The sequence below is a fragment of the Sus scrofa genome, chromosome 2, assembly GCF_054392235.1.
Source record: "Sus scrofa isolate SSC_HxYL_T2T_F1_AM1 chromosome 2, Sscrofa_HxYL_maternal_Yorkshire_Landrace_v2.0, whole genome shotgun sequence".
Lineage (NCBI taxonomy): Eukaryota > Metazoa > Chordata > Mammalia > Artiodactyla > Suidae > Sus > Sus scrofa.
Window position 1 is genome coordinate 47664461 of NC_139384.1, and position 14688 is coordinate 47679148.

At 36.0% G+C, this 14688-nt stretch overlaps 2 protein-coding genes across 27 annotated transcripts in view; both read right to left on the reverse strand.

The window, feature by feature from the left end:
• INSC (INSC spindle orientation adaptor protein) overlaps positions 1–14688 on the reverse strand; it is an 864422-nt gene that overhangs the window by 666704 nt on the left and 183030 nt on the right. The gene's annotated exons all lie outside the window — the stretch shown is intronic.
• Positions 1–14688, reverse strand: part of PDE3B (phosphodiesterase 3B) — a 324331-nt gene that overhangs the window by 93622 nt on the left and 216021 nt on the right. The gene's annotated exons all lie outside the window — the stretch shown is intronic.

Genomic DNA, 14688 nt, shown 5'->3' on the forward strand with positions numbered 1-14688 from the left:
TGTTTTCACGTTTTTATCGTGTCAAACCTAGATCACTTTCAACAGCCTCCAATTGATGCTACCTGTTTTATACAATAAAATCAATTTCTGAAGCCACATGTATCCTGTTACTCTCCTGTTAGAATTATTCAGGGTATATTTGAGCTGAGGGGAATTTAGAAGCTAATTCTGATCTTCTCATTTCATGGATAAAAGAAAACAAGGACTACAGTAATTAAGTGATTTTTCTTGGAACTATTTGGGTTTAAGTGAGACAAGCCTTCTCCAAAGAAAATAAAGACATCTCTTTGATTACTTTTATAATTCTACCAACTCATCTTTCCAACCAAACGCACATCTGATTATCTCCCCCAAACTCATGGAGGGGGAAATCTAACAACAAAAACCTGCTTACCACTCTCTACATCTGACTTAAACCTTCCTATTTTCCTTGGTTCCTATTCTCTACTTCCTATTTCTTAACCTCAATTAACACAGCTGACCTCTTAAAACAGCAAATATACTTAAAGGCTACAATGGAAGTATTCTTTAAATAATAAAACATTTTGAAGGTAGTAACCACAAGTTAACTTAGAAAGCAACAGTAAGAATTCAGATTATTCAACATGAACTAGCACTCTGCCAATACTGTAAAGATTCAGGATCACAAAAAGACTCTTATTTTGTCAAATGGCTACATCTCCAAAATTCAGGTATATTTAAGAATATTTTCTTATCACTTGTTTAATATAACTTTATGGATAAAATTTTAAATATTTAACAGATATATTTACTAGGTAGGCCCTTACCTGCCTGAATATTAAATTTAGGAGACAGAGGTATTAAAAAAATTATCATATAAGCATCAAAGTAGATTTTAGTTGACTAAGAATGAAACTTAAAAATCAACAAAACAGGACTTCCCGTCATGGCGCAATGGAAAAGAACATGACTAGGAACCATGAGGTTTTGGGTTTGATCCCTGGCCTCGCTCAGTGGGTTAAGGATCTGGCGTTGCTGTGAGTTGTAGTGTATGTCACAGATGCAGCTTGGATCCCACGTTGCTATGGCTCTGGTGTAGGCTGGTGGCTACAGCTGCGATTAGACCCCCAGCTTGGGAACTTCCACATGCCGCAGGTACAGCCCTAAAAAAAGCAAACGACAAAAAAAAAAAAAAAAAAATCAACAAAACTTTTTTTCCATTTAAAATTAAAATTTACCATTTTTCATTTGGGAGTTTTTATTCAAGGAAGAAATTATTCAGTTTCCCAGAAGTATCTGTTTCATACTTGCTTGAATAAACAGGTTTTGTAACTGTGATTAAAATTAATAACTGCAATTAAAATTAAGCAAAGATACTAGCCCCACAGGGACTGATCTGAAAATGAAAATGGAACCTCACATATTAAAAAAAAATTAGATTTCCCCAGGGACCATCACAGTATCCTAAACTTATGGAAAAAAAATGTACTAAAAGTTTTATGCTTTGCATAAACAAAATTACCTTTTAATAATTTCTAAGTATAGAAATAAATGTAACACTACATTTTACTAAAAACTTAATCATGTAGGAGACCACTAAACATTAATTTTCCATGTATAAAATAGAATAAAATTGGAATTCCCACTGTGGCTCAGCAGGTTAAGGACCCGACACTGTCTCTGTGAGGATGCGGGTTTGATCCCTGGCCTGACTCAATGGGTTAAGGATCTGGTGTTATTGTAAGCTGTGGTGTAGGTTGCAGATGCAGCTCTCATCCTGTGTTGCTGTGGCTGTGACCTGCCTGCAGCTGCAGCTCTAATTCGACCCCTACACTGGGAACTTCCATATGCTGCAGGTGTAGCCATAAAAAGAAAAAAGAAAAAAAAAAAAAAACAACAGAATAAAATAGTAAAAATGTGAGGGTTATTTAATATGAATTAACTATTACAGTAATATGACACAGATCAGCAAAAGAAACAGATCAAAAGTAAGCTTCAAATAACTTATAGAGACCCTATCTAGACTGACGGCAATTACTAACTGTTCAGTGTGCTATCAACTTATTTTCCCAAACATTAAACCTTGTGATAGTGCTGTAGTCACCATTAGCAGCTCCAACTGGCAAAGAAAAGGAAACCAGTTAGTTATATTAAGGTCTGTCAATGATCAATGTATTAGTAAAATTTTAAAAACACTTCCAGTTTTATTAACTCAGTAGTCTTTTTTCCCCCTAAATTAATGGCTACTCACTCATTAGGGGACAAATGCACATCAAGCTGGCCGGCATTACTCTGAGATTAGTGAATCTAAGCACAGTGATAACCTAATTCTTGACCACAAAACTTTAAAAAAGTAAACTAACCTACCATATTTGGTATGCTGATAGTTAATGAAGACAGCTCAACAAACTATTAGGCTGGCAACATCTATGTCAGTATAGGCACTGTTTACTAATTCACCAATTATTACTATAAGTCAAATGCTAGTTATGTACCTTCAGCCTAGGAAGACAAGATCTGATCTGTTTCTGTGATCCCAGCATCTAACAAAGTGAATCCCTAGCACACAACAGTTGCTTAATAAATACTTGTAGAATGAAATTACTTGTCACATTTTATAAATGTGAAATTTTGGTTATGGAGCCTATTAATACTATTAATAATAGCTAATATCTATCGAGAGCATACTACATGCCGCTGTCTCATTTAAGACCTGTTGTACTCATTTTTATAGTTAATCATGACTGAGAGAGACTAACTTGACCAAGTTTACATGGCAAGTGAGTAGTAGAGCAAGAACTCAAATTATGGTTTTCTACCTACAAAATCCAGAAATTCAGTAACTACATACTTGAATATTCACAATTTATTTATTTATTTGTCTTTTTAGGGCCACAGCCACAGCAATGTGGGATCCGAGCCATGTCTGCAAGCTATACCGCAGCTCATGGCAAGGCTGGATCTTTAACCCGCTCTGAGTGGGGCCAGGAATTGAACCTGCGTCCCTATGTATACTAGTTGGGTTCATTACCACTGATCCACAATGGGAACTCCTACAATTTATTTTTATGCTAAGAATCAATACTACTGAAGTCTCTTTCATCCCACAGAAAAGATTAGTTTACAAAAAACGTGAAAGCAATGAATTTTCAAATGGTAAATAATACATTATCTGCTCTCCTGGCTTCAGTACTTGGGTGTCCTGCTAAAACTGAGTTCTTAACCACTTAAAACAATATCTCAGGGAGTTCCCATTGTGGCTTAGTGGTTAATGACCCAACATAGTCTCTGTGAGGATGCAGGTTTGGTCCATGGCCTTGCTCAGTTAAGGATCTAGCATTGCTGTAAGCTGCAGCTACAGCTCTGATTCAACTCCTAGCCCATATGCCACAGATGTGGCTGTAAAACAAAACAAAAGAAACAAACAAACAAAAAAAAAACCACATCTGCTTCTATTGGAGAATACAACTTTATGCAGTGGAAGAAGTGTCCTACCAACTTAGAAAAAACAAGGACTGAACTACTTTTGTTCCAAATGCCAGTATATAAAAGAACGTACCATCCTAAACTTGTAAAGATAAATTGAAAATATACTTTATAAAACCTAAAGCACTACAAAAATGCTATAAAATGGTATTTTATGTGTTAATATGGTGTTGTCTGAAACATGGTGTCTAGATTTCTCATTTAGAATAATATGTTACCGCATATTGTTGTAACATAATCTTGCTCCCAGTGCTGGGTACTCTCCATTTGTGCCTTCAGATCCACTCTGTATGGCAGTTTTCGCTTAGCAAGCTGACCATTTTGGACCACATCAAAAAGCTGTTTGTCATCTGGCTTTCAGTGGGAGACGACGAGAGGCACCAGCAGGAGAGGAGAGGGCCAGAGGAGAATGAAGGTTAGGTATTTAGAGATGGGGACACCACCAGCTCCTTCCTAGACAGCATAGGCTGGCAGTGACTGGGTTCCTCCACCAAAAGCTACAGTTTCCATCTGCTGGGGAACCTCTTCTATAACTTCTATAGCTATCCCTCGTCTCTCTTCAGGCCCTGGGTGGTAATAAGGGTTATTTCCCTTAACTCTCTTCAACAGTTTCATAAATACTCCTTTAGTAAATGATCCTTAGTTACTCTATTTTAGTGTGCCATCTGTTTCTTGCTGGGGCTCTGGTTGATGTACTACCTAAATTATAATGTCCCTGGATGATTTAGGCAAGTTTTCATATTTATTTTTTAATATCCTTAGCACCCAGTATAAGCATTTACATATGAATAAAGTATACTAGGAAGGATACTAGACAGAAAACAGAATATCTTAGTTTTATTTTCAATTCTACCAATAACTAGCTTCCACTGAACCTTGGAATAGTAACTGCAAGATAAAGAAGGTGGGTTAAATGGTAACCTAAAATCTGTTCCAGAAATGGTGAGAAGTATTTTTTTTCCTCTACTGATAGTTGAAACCTCACCAATAGAAATTTATTTCTTTGTGTTTGGATAATCATGGGATCACTTAAAAACAAATGAATAACTGCTTAGCTTGAAGTTGGCACTTTCTATCTAATGGGCCAGAGAGTCAATATTTTAGACACTGGAAGCCAGAAAACAAGAGTAAGGCTACTATATAGGAACTTCTATAATGAGAGACAAACATATTTCTATAATTTTTAACTGAAAACATTCAGAATATAATAATAGTATAAGTTTTGTAATGCAGATCTGCCAATGAGAAGAATGAAACTAGTTTGGAAGGAAAGCATTTCATTTAATTGAGACTCAAAGTTGGTGTTCCCTATTCTCACCATCGATATTCATTTGTTAATGTACATCACTAATGAGATTTTTACAAATTTCACCTTTGAAAATGTCTTTTCATACAGACAGGGACTGGCAAATATGGGTACCAGTTGATAAGCATATGATTTTAATTGAGCATACTCATCACTTGAAAGGTATTTATAGAATTAGATTAGACTCTCCCCCTGATATTTGCATTGCAGCATGTCATTATGTTGCAGATAATCTGTTCTAGTTGAAGGTTACTTAGAAGTTCTCTGTGCAGTTAAATGGATTTTGAAATCTGGAAAATCCTTGAGTTCTGAATACAACTCCTGGAACTATACTTTGATCTAGGATATATATCTGATGAAAATTTGTGTGGAAATGGAGATTCAATTTGTTTGTTTTTGTTGTTGGTGGTGGGTTTTTGTTTGTTTGTTTGTTTGTTTTCAATGGCTGTACCCATTGCATATGGAAATTCCTAAATCAGGGACTGAATCTGAGCCAAAGTTGCCACCTATGCTACAGCTGCAGAAACCCCAGACCCTTTAACTCACTGTGCCAGGCCATGGATCACACTGACCAACCCAAGCAGCTGCAATCAGATTCCCAACCCACTGTGCCTTAGTCGGGGAACTCCCCCATTTCTTGTTCAAACTTTTGACAACATGCGAAGTATATAAAGCAGCAGGACACTACCTGTGATCCAAACATTTATTGTCATCAAAATTAGTTCCACCATAGTATAAAGTCTGCATTAAAGCTTTGTTATTCCTTGTAATATTAGGTTGAATTTGTTAAGCAGTTCAGTATTAATAATAATGGTTGAGGATGGTTTCTCTCATTCAGAAAATTTCAGTCTCAGCCCTAGACTCCAACTATACAGTATATAATGGTAGAATATTACATGGAATGTCTTTCCAAGACTGCAACCTCTTGGTTTGGGAGGGAGTGAAGGGGAGGAGTGGTGCATGGTCAAAAGTACATAGAGAATTCAAGTCTAAGCATACATTATTATGGGTGAGGAGGTGCAGAAACAGCAAGTTAAACAGGAATATCATCATTATGAAAATCCACATCAATAAAGTGATAAATTGGGGCTGCTCACATTCTGAACACTTCATGTTTCCAAAGGACTAACTGAAGAGCTCTTTTAAATAATGTCATCTATAAAGGAGTAATAATACTCACACTCACAGGTTATTCAGAAAAAGTGAGATAATATCCATGAAAACCTTATGTACTACTGTACAAATTGTCGCAATAGTGTGAACGTTTATTAGCATCATTGATGCTAATAATCAGTTCTCTTGATTTAAATGTACTAAAACTAAAGTGTTAAGGAAACTATCCAGTAAAATTAGACTATTCAATTAAATGATCAAATTGTCAAAGAAAAAACAAAACTGCATTTCCATAAATATCTGTGCAACTCAGAATGGAACAGATAATTTAAGAAAAGCAAACTATTCCTTTAAAGCTAAAAATGCTTTTTGAAGTTTCTGCCTATCTAAGCTGAGTCCTATCTCACAACCCATATTACTCTATGTCTTTGTATGGTATTTAACACAGCAGGAAGTTCCTAAAACACAAGCTTCCACAGTCACTCTCTTGTTCAAAAGTAAAAATAAATAAGCCTACATGATTTTATTGGTGTGCAATGAACTATTTTCATAACAATTTTTGTTTTTTAACTTTGAAAGAAAAACATCATTTAGTCATCTAACATCAAGTGGATTTTAAAAATCTCCAGGGCCTATTTGGGTTTTCCCCAAAAAAGTAATTATTTTAAGGTTTTATGTACATTTTGCTTACTAAAATATTTAAACACTTGAGTTGACTGAACATTGCAGAAAATGTTATTACTTTTCTTCAGAAAACAGTAAAAAGTATGAGGAAAATTGCAAGTCAATTTTATAGACCTTTTTTTTTCTTTTTTTTTTTTTTTAGGGCCCCACCCACAGCATGTGGAGAGTCCCAGGTGAGGGGTCGAATCCAGAGGTGTAGCCACTGGCCTACACCACAGTCACAGCAACGCCAGATCTGAGCCGCGTCTGTGACCTTACACCACAGCTCACGGCAATGCCAGATCCTTAACCCACTGAACAAGGCCAGGAATCAAGCCTGAGTCCTCTTGGATACTAGTCAGATTTGCTTCCACTGAGCTACAATGGGAAGTTCCCATTTTCATATTCATAAATTAATTTTTTTATTATTCTAAGAAAAAAGTTCAAAAACAATATGATAGCTGTGATCAGATGGGTAGGTAGCTCCTGCTCCTCTCTGATCCACTAAAAGAGATAAGTTTGTCATTCTATTTTCAATTACCTCTATCACTTAAACACAGAGGCATAAAAATAACTATACTTCTCTTTGGTAGAAAATGCTGACGATATGGGGATGGATGGTTAGCTTAACATTTACCTATGAAAATCAAAGCTACTGGGTTTTTAGAGAATTTTCAGCCTAAAGAAATCAGAACTGTCATCTGAGAATAAACATGTCGACTTTAGATAGAATTTTTGAATCCAAGGGTTATCAGAACATCAAATGTTATTACTGATGAGATTTCATTAAAAAAATCTATCATCAGAGTTCCTGTTATGGCTCAGAGGAAACGAATCTGACTAGTATCCATGAGGATGCAGGTTCGATCCCTGGTCTCACTCAGTGGCTTAAGGATCTGGCATTGCTGTGAACTGTGGTGTAGGTCTGAGACAGCTCTGATCTGGTGTTGCTGTGGTTGTGCTGGCGGCTACAGCTCTGATTTGACCCCGAGCCTGGGAATCTCCAAATGCTGTGCGTGCGGCCCTAAAAAAAAAAAAAAAAAAAAAGGCAGCATCAAGAGCATTCGATTTTATTTTGACATTAACATTCAAGTATTTGTTTACATTTCCATCTCTTCTCCTAGACTTTTTGATGGCGAGGTTCCTTCCTTATTTATTTATCCTTATTTATTCCTTATTTATCCTCAGTGACTAACAAAGTACATGGATCATGGAAGGGGCTCAAATAAATGAATACTCAATGGAAAAATGAGTAAATAAAATCCAGCTATGAAAGTGAGCCTAAGAAAATGATGACCTGCTGAAATGTTTACAAAAACATCATCTTCTTGACATGAAATTTGTGCAGACTTTGGAAGTCTCCTTCAAATGGTCTCACACAAATTACTGAACATTCAGAGAAAGTGCTAGTTTGGCATTTATTTCACTTCTTGGTTTTTAAAGTAAAGCTGTTATAAAACTCAGAAAGTTATTCAACACGCATTTTACCCCACATGTATTAAAGAAAGGCAAGTGAACAACAAATAAGTTACTGTGACAGCTTTTTTCTAATAATACAATTATCATTGGTGTGCTAGTGCTAGGAATCATTAACATTTGGGATATATACCAAGATCATTATATTTACACAACAATCATTACATCAATACCACCTTACCATAATGAATTTAATAACCAGTTATTGAAACCTATTATATGAGATCTCACACCAAGAAACATGCGCGCGCGCACACACACACACACACACACACTTTTAGCGTGGCTTGTTTGCAATCCCAAAAATAATCATGTGTTTGGCCGTGACAGAGTAATTATAGCTGTTAGTGAAGCTGACCTCTCTTCCCCACTCCCTTATTCCAGTACCGTAACAAATGCAAAACTCATTTTACCATACTTAATGCCATAATATTAAGTGTGAGGTAGGACCTAAGAATCTATTTTTTACAGTTCCTCAGATGATTATAATGGGCAGCTGGGTGTGGCAATCTGTGATATAGAGGGTATGCTTATCATATTTGTGGATGATGTAGGCACAGAGCAGAGAATATATTAACAGTGATTCAGAAACAATAAAAACCAGGACAGGCTGAATCAGAAGATAGACTAATTCTCAGACAGAGAAAGACAAATACTATATGATATCACTTGTATGTGGAATCTAAAACTACAACAAACTAGTGAATATAACAAAAAAGAAGCAGAAACACAGAGAGAGAAAACAAACCACTCATTACCAGTGGGGAGAGGGAAGGGGGTTGGGGAAATATAGGGATAGGAGATTAATAGGTACAAACTACTAAGTATAAAACCAGCTATACGGATATATTGTACAATGTGAGGAATATAGCCAATATTTTATAATAAATATAAATACAGCATAACCTTTAAAAATTGTGACTTACTATATTGTACCCTATAGCATATAATATTGTACAGCATCTATACTTCAATAAAAATGCATTAGAAGATAAAAAATAGGAGTTGCCACTGAGATACAGCAGGTTAAGAATCTGCTGTTGTCTCTTTGGTAGCTTGGGTTCAATCCCTGCCCCAGTGGTTTGAGTTAGGATCTGGCATTACCGCAACTGTGGCATAGGTTGAAGCTATGGCTTGGATTCAGTCCCCTGCCCAGGAACTTTCATATGCCATAGGTGCAGCTGAAAAAGAAAAACAAAATTAAAAATATAAAATAAATTAAAGACAAAATTAACCATTCAAAACAAACAAACAAAAAAGATGGACTAATTCTAATTGATGTGAACTCAATGTTCCCCCAAATAAATGGGGTCTTGGTTTATGTTACATAGACTCAAGATGACAGCTTCCCCTACTTACTGTTTGTGGGCCACAAACATTAAATGTATTTATATTAAAAATTACAGTTTAGGGAGTTAGCATCATGGTGCAGTGGAAACAAATCCAGCTAGGAACCATGAGGTTGCGGGTTCGATGCCTGGCCTTGCTCAGTGGGTTAAGGATCTGGCACTGCTGTGAGCGTGGTATAGGTCACAGACGGGTCTCAGATCTGGCATTGCCGTGGCTGTGGCGTGGGCCTGCGGCTACAGCTCCAATTAGACCCTTAGCCTGGGAACTGCCATATGCTGCAGGTGCGGCCCTAAAAAGAGAATAAATAAATAAATAAATAAATAATAAAAATTACACTTTAGAGAAAGTACACACTAAAAGATTTTTAACCACTTCTAGAACAATGAACTTATTCTGCAGCTTGGTAAGGCCTATGGTCTCTTCAGAATAATATTCTTAAAAACAAAATAAAAAGCAATTATTCAATAAAATTTCCATTTAGAATATTAAAATAAGATTTAATAATGTACACTCTTCTCACAATAAGAACGTGCATATACTATAAGTAATAATGAATGTCACTATTTGAAAATATCTGCAACAGCTGCAGTGTGTATGAAATTATCTGTGATTTCTACTGGTATAAAGTCACAGGTTTAGCTATAGTGTTTTATTGTCAATAGCCATAATTTTTTATATGGAAGTTTCCAGCCCAGTGATTGAATCCAAGCCCAGCCACAGTGGTATAGGTCACAGCTATGCACCATGGATGCTTTAACCCACTGCACCAGGTCAGGGATTGAATCTGCGCTTCTGTAGTGACCTGAGCTGCTGCAGTCTGATTCTTAAGCCAGTGTGCCACAGTGGGAACTCCAACAATCATAATTTTTTTAATGCCAAAATTCATTCAGAACCTAGGAAATTTAAGAATATATTTTATTCATATCTGTGATGGTTAAGTTTATGTTATCAACTTGATTGGGTCACTGGGGGCCCAGACTTTAAGCCAGATGTTCTGGATGGGTCCCTGAGAGTGTTTTTGTTTATTTGTTTTTTTATGAGATTAACATTTGAATCAGCAGACTGAAGAAAGGAGATTACCCTCCCTATGTGAGTGAACATTAATCAACTGCAGATCTGAAAAGAACAAAAAAGGACTGGTAGGAAGAAACTTCTTGCTTGACCATGAGCTGGAACACTGTCTCTTCCAGTAGTATTCTGACCCAGACTGAAACTCTGAATTCACCTGTCCTGGTTCTCAGGCCCCCAGACTGGGAGCAGAACTACTCCTCCCTAATCTCCAGTGTGCCAACTTCTCAACTTCCATTATTGGCTGAACCAATTCCTCTTCTCTCTCCCTCTCTCTCTCCCTCCCTCCCTTTTCCTCTCTCTCTCTCCTCTCTCATGCCTTTGTTTCTCTGGAAAATGTTGACTAAAATAATATCCAAATCAATGCATTCCCTGAATTCTATCACGGTCTTTATCCCTGATAGGAATCATCTGAAACACATTCTAAATGACAGAAAATAACTGTGTGACACATGAAGAATAGCTGAAAGAATTAGAAAATTTTAATCTAGTGGAGAAACTTTAGGAATGAAGAAATAGGTCATAAATGATGCCCTCAAATATTTCATGAATGTTAGGAAGAGGGTTTTGGTTATTCTCTATAGCCCCCAAGAAATCTGGGGCCAATGGGTTTAAACAAAAAAGCAGACTACCTCACTAAGTATTTGCTTTTAATTAGTCAATGCTCTCCTAAAATAAGATGTATAATCTCCAGAAGTACTGAGTTATTATTCATCATTGGGTTGATCTTTGCAGAAGCTAGCCTACTATTTAGTTATATGTTCAAGGTAATTCAAACATTGAAGAGTCAGATTAGATAATTTTTCACTTCCCTCTCAACCTGAATATTCTATTATTTTGCATTTATGTATGTGTGTGCACGTGCATGCACGTGTGTGTATGTGTGTGTGCTAACCTAGGTATAAAACAGTCTTACATAAAAATAGAAAGTTCCTAATGCCATAGGTAGGTCTTCAAACATTTATGAAATTAGATTTTGAGTACTGCCATTATAATACGGATATTTCAAACAATGAAGAAAAATAACATTTTCTTTTCACCTTAACTATAATATAGTTAATCAATGTAGCTGCCTAGAGACCATCCAAAGCCATAATGAATGATTTGAAAAAAAGAGAGAGACAGAGAGAGATGAAAAAGTTAGATGGTGAGAATTCCACTGTTAATAATTTTTTCCCACTTAAAAATGATTAAAGAATGAATGTAATAACCTTTATTATATTTGGGTCAAGATTTAAATAAGCATTTGTGAGAAGTTTCATGTGAAAATATAACTGGGATATTTTAGCTCCTTTCTATGTGAAAATAAATTAGCAGCTATTTCACATAACTTAAAAGAATACTGTTATATAACAATGAGGCTAATTTAAATTGATTATGTGAAAATTAAAAGAATATTAAAGCTTTAAAATTACTTGTAGTGAAAAGCCTTCATTTTAACCTGCAGGTGGCAATAATGGAGAAATTTAACAAAAGGTGGCAATAATGGAGAAATTTAGGGGAAAAATATGAGATTTGTAGAAAACAAAAAGCAATATGGCAGAAGTAACTTCTTCCTTTAAGGTAATTTCTTTTTTCTTTTTTTTTAAATGGCCATGCCCACAGCATATAAAAATTCCCAGGCCAGGGACTGAATCTGAGCCATAGCTGCAGCCTACGCTGTATCTGCAGCAATGTACATCCTTTAACCTATTGCACCACAATGAGAACACCAAGGTAATTACTTTAAATGTAAACGTATTAAACTGTACAATTAAAGGCAGAGACTGGCAAGATGGATTTTTAAAATATGGTCCAATATATATTATCTAAAAGAGACTCATTTTAGATCTAAAGACACAAATAAATTGAAATTGAAAGGATAGGAAAAGGATTTCCCATGCATATAGTAAGCAAGAGAGCTACACTAATATCAGACAAAAGATATGTTAAAACAAAAAACTGTTATAATTATTGTTATTTTGTCTTTTTCTAGGGCCGCACTCGTTGCATATGGAGGTTCCCAGGCTAGGGGTCTAATTGGAGCTGTAGCCACCAGCCTACACGAGAGCCACAGCAATGCGGCATCCAAGCCACATCTGTGACCTACACCACAGCTCACGGCAACCCCAGATCCTTAACCCACTGAGCAAGGCCAGGAATCAAACCTGCAACCTCATGGTTTCTAGTCGGACTCGTTAACCACTGAGCCACGATAGGAACTCCACAAAAAATTATTTTAAGGGACAAATAAAGACCTTAGATGTTGATAAAGTGGTTAATCCATCAAGAAACAATATTTGTTAATAATTATTAGCAATAGAGCCCCCAAAATAAATGAAGCAGAAAAGAAAGAAGAGAAATAAAGCTAGTTATAATAGTTTACAATGGTAGTTAGAAACTTCAACACCCCATTTTTCAATAATGAATAGAAAAACAATACAGGAGATCAAAAATAAATAAATAAATAAGGAAACTGGGGATTTGAACAATGCTGTAAATCAACTAGACCTAACAGTTATATATGGGACAAAACATTCAACAACAGAACACAACATTTTCCTCAAGTGCACATAGAACATGTCCCAGGATAGATCATATATAAAACAAGTCTCAGTAAATCTAAAATGATTGAAATTATAAGAAGTATGTTCTCTGAACACAAGTAAATGAAACTAAAACTCAATAACAAGGAAAACGAGAAAACACACAAATATGTAAACATATTCTTTATTTTTGTCTTTTTTAGGGCCATACCTATCGCATTAGGAAGTTCCCAGGCTAGGGGTTGAATTGGAGCTGCAGCCACTGGCCTGCACCACAGCCATAGTAACACAGGATCTGAGCCACCTCTGTGACCTACACCACAGCTCATGGCAATGGTGGATCCTTAACCCTCTGAGAGAGGCCAGGGATTGAACCCATGTTCTCATGGATACTAGTCAAGTTCGTTACTGCTGAGCCTCAATGGGAACTCTGAAAATTAAACATATTCTTAAATGAGTCAAGAAGAAATTAAAAATAAATGTAGAATATATTTTGAGGCAAATAATAATGAAAACACAACATACTAAAACCCAAAGCAGTGCTCAGAGGGAAATGTATAGCTATAAATGCTATATTTTAATAAAAGAGAAAGATCACAAATCAAAAACCTAACTTCAATCCAAAAGTAGCAGAAATAAAGTTAATAATAAATATTAGAATGGCTAAACAAAATAGAGAATAGAAAAGTAATACCAAGACATGGAAACAAACCAAATGTCCATCAGCAGGTGATTGGATTAAGATGATGTGGAATATATACACAATGGAATACTACTCAGCCATAAAGAAGAATAAAATAATGTCTTTTGCAGCAACATGGATGGAACCAGAGCCTCTCATACTAAGTGAAGTAAGTCAGAAAGAGAAATACATATACCATATGATTTCACTTATATCTGGAATCTAATATATGGCATGAATGAACCTTTCCATAGAAAATCATGGACATGAGGGGGAGGGGCTGGGAGGGACTGGGAATTTGGGGTTAATAGATGTAAACTATTGCCTTTGGAATGGATAAGCAATGGGATCCTGCTGTATAGCACTGGGAACTATGTCTGGTGATGGAGCATGATAATGTGCAAAAATAGAATATGTACATGTATGTGTAACTGGGTCACCATGCTGTACAGTAGGAAAAAAAAACTGTATTGGGGAAATAACAATAAAAATTTTCTTTAATGAAGAGCTATTAGTATGCAAAAAGAAGATGTAAATAAAAAAAGAATATAGCATTATTTTTAATCTTAAAAATGAGAAATGAGACAGAGATACGAAGCAAATTGCCCAGGGCTACACAGCTAGCATGTGGTGGATTGGAGGAGCCAATGCACATGAGCCCATATTGATTCCTGGCGACCATGGCTACCTCTCTTGAGCACTCAAAACCTATCCTTTTAATCTTATCTGAGACTATGTCAAGCCAATGTATTTATTGTTTGTGGAACCCTCTTTTCTGCCCTCTGAAAATCAAGAGTCATGTACCTATCTCTAGTATTCCAGAACCCTTCTCATGTCTCCACAGTGCCTCCAAGAAAAATAAAGGCTGGTTGCTAATCTCTTGTAGATTCACTGCATACCCTGGACAAAATTAATCTGTATTAGGATGTTAAAACTGAACATTCACATGCTATAATCTTCATTGATCTGGGACTTTAGCTCCCTAGAGCAACTTCAGTTCCACCCTTTTTAGTCAGAAAACAAATTAACTCTCCATGCCCAAAAATACTGAAATAAAA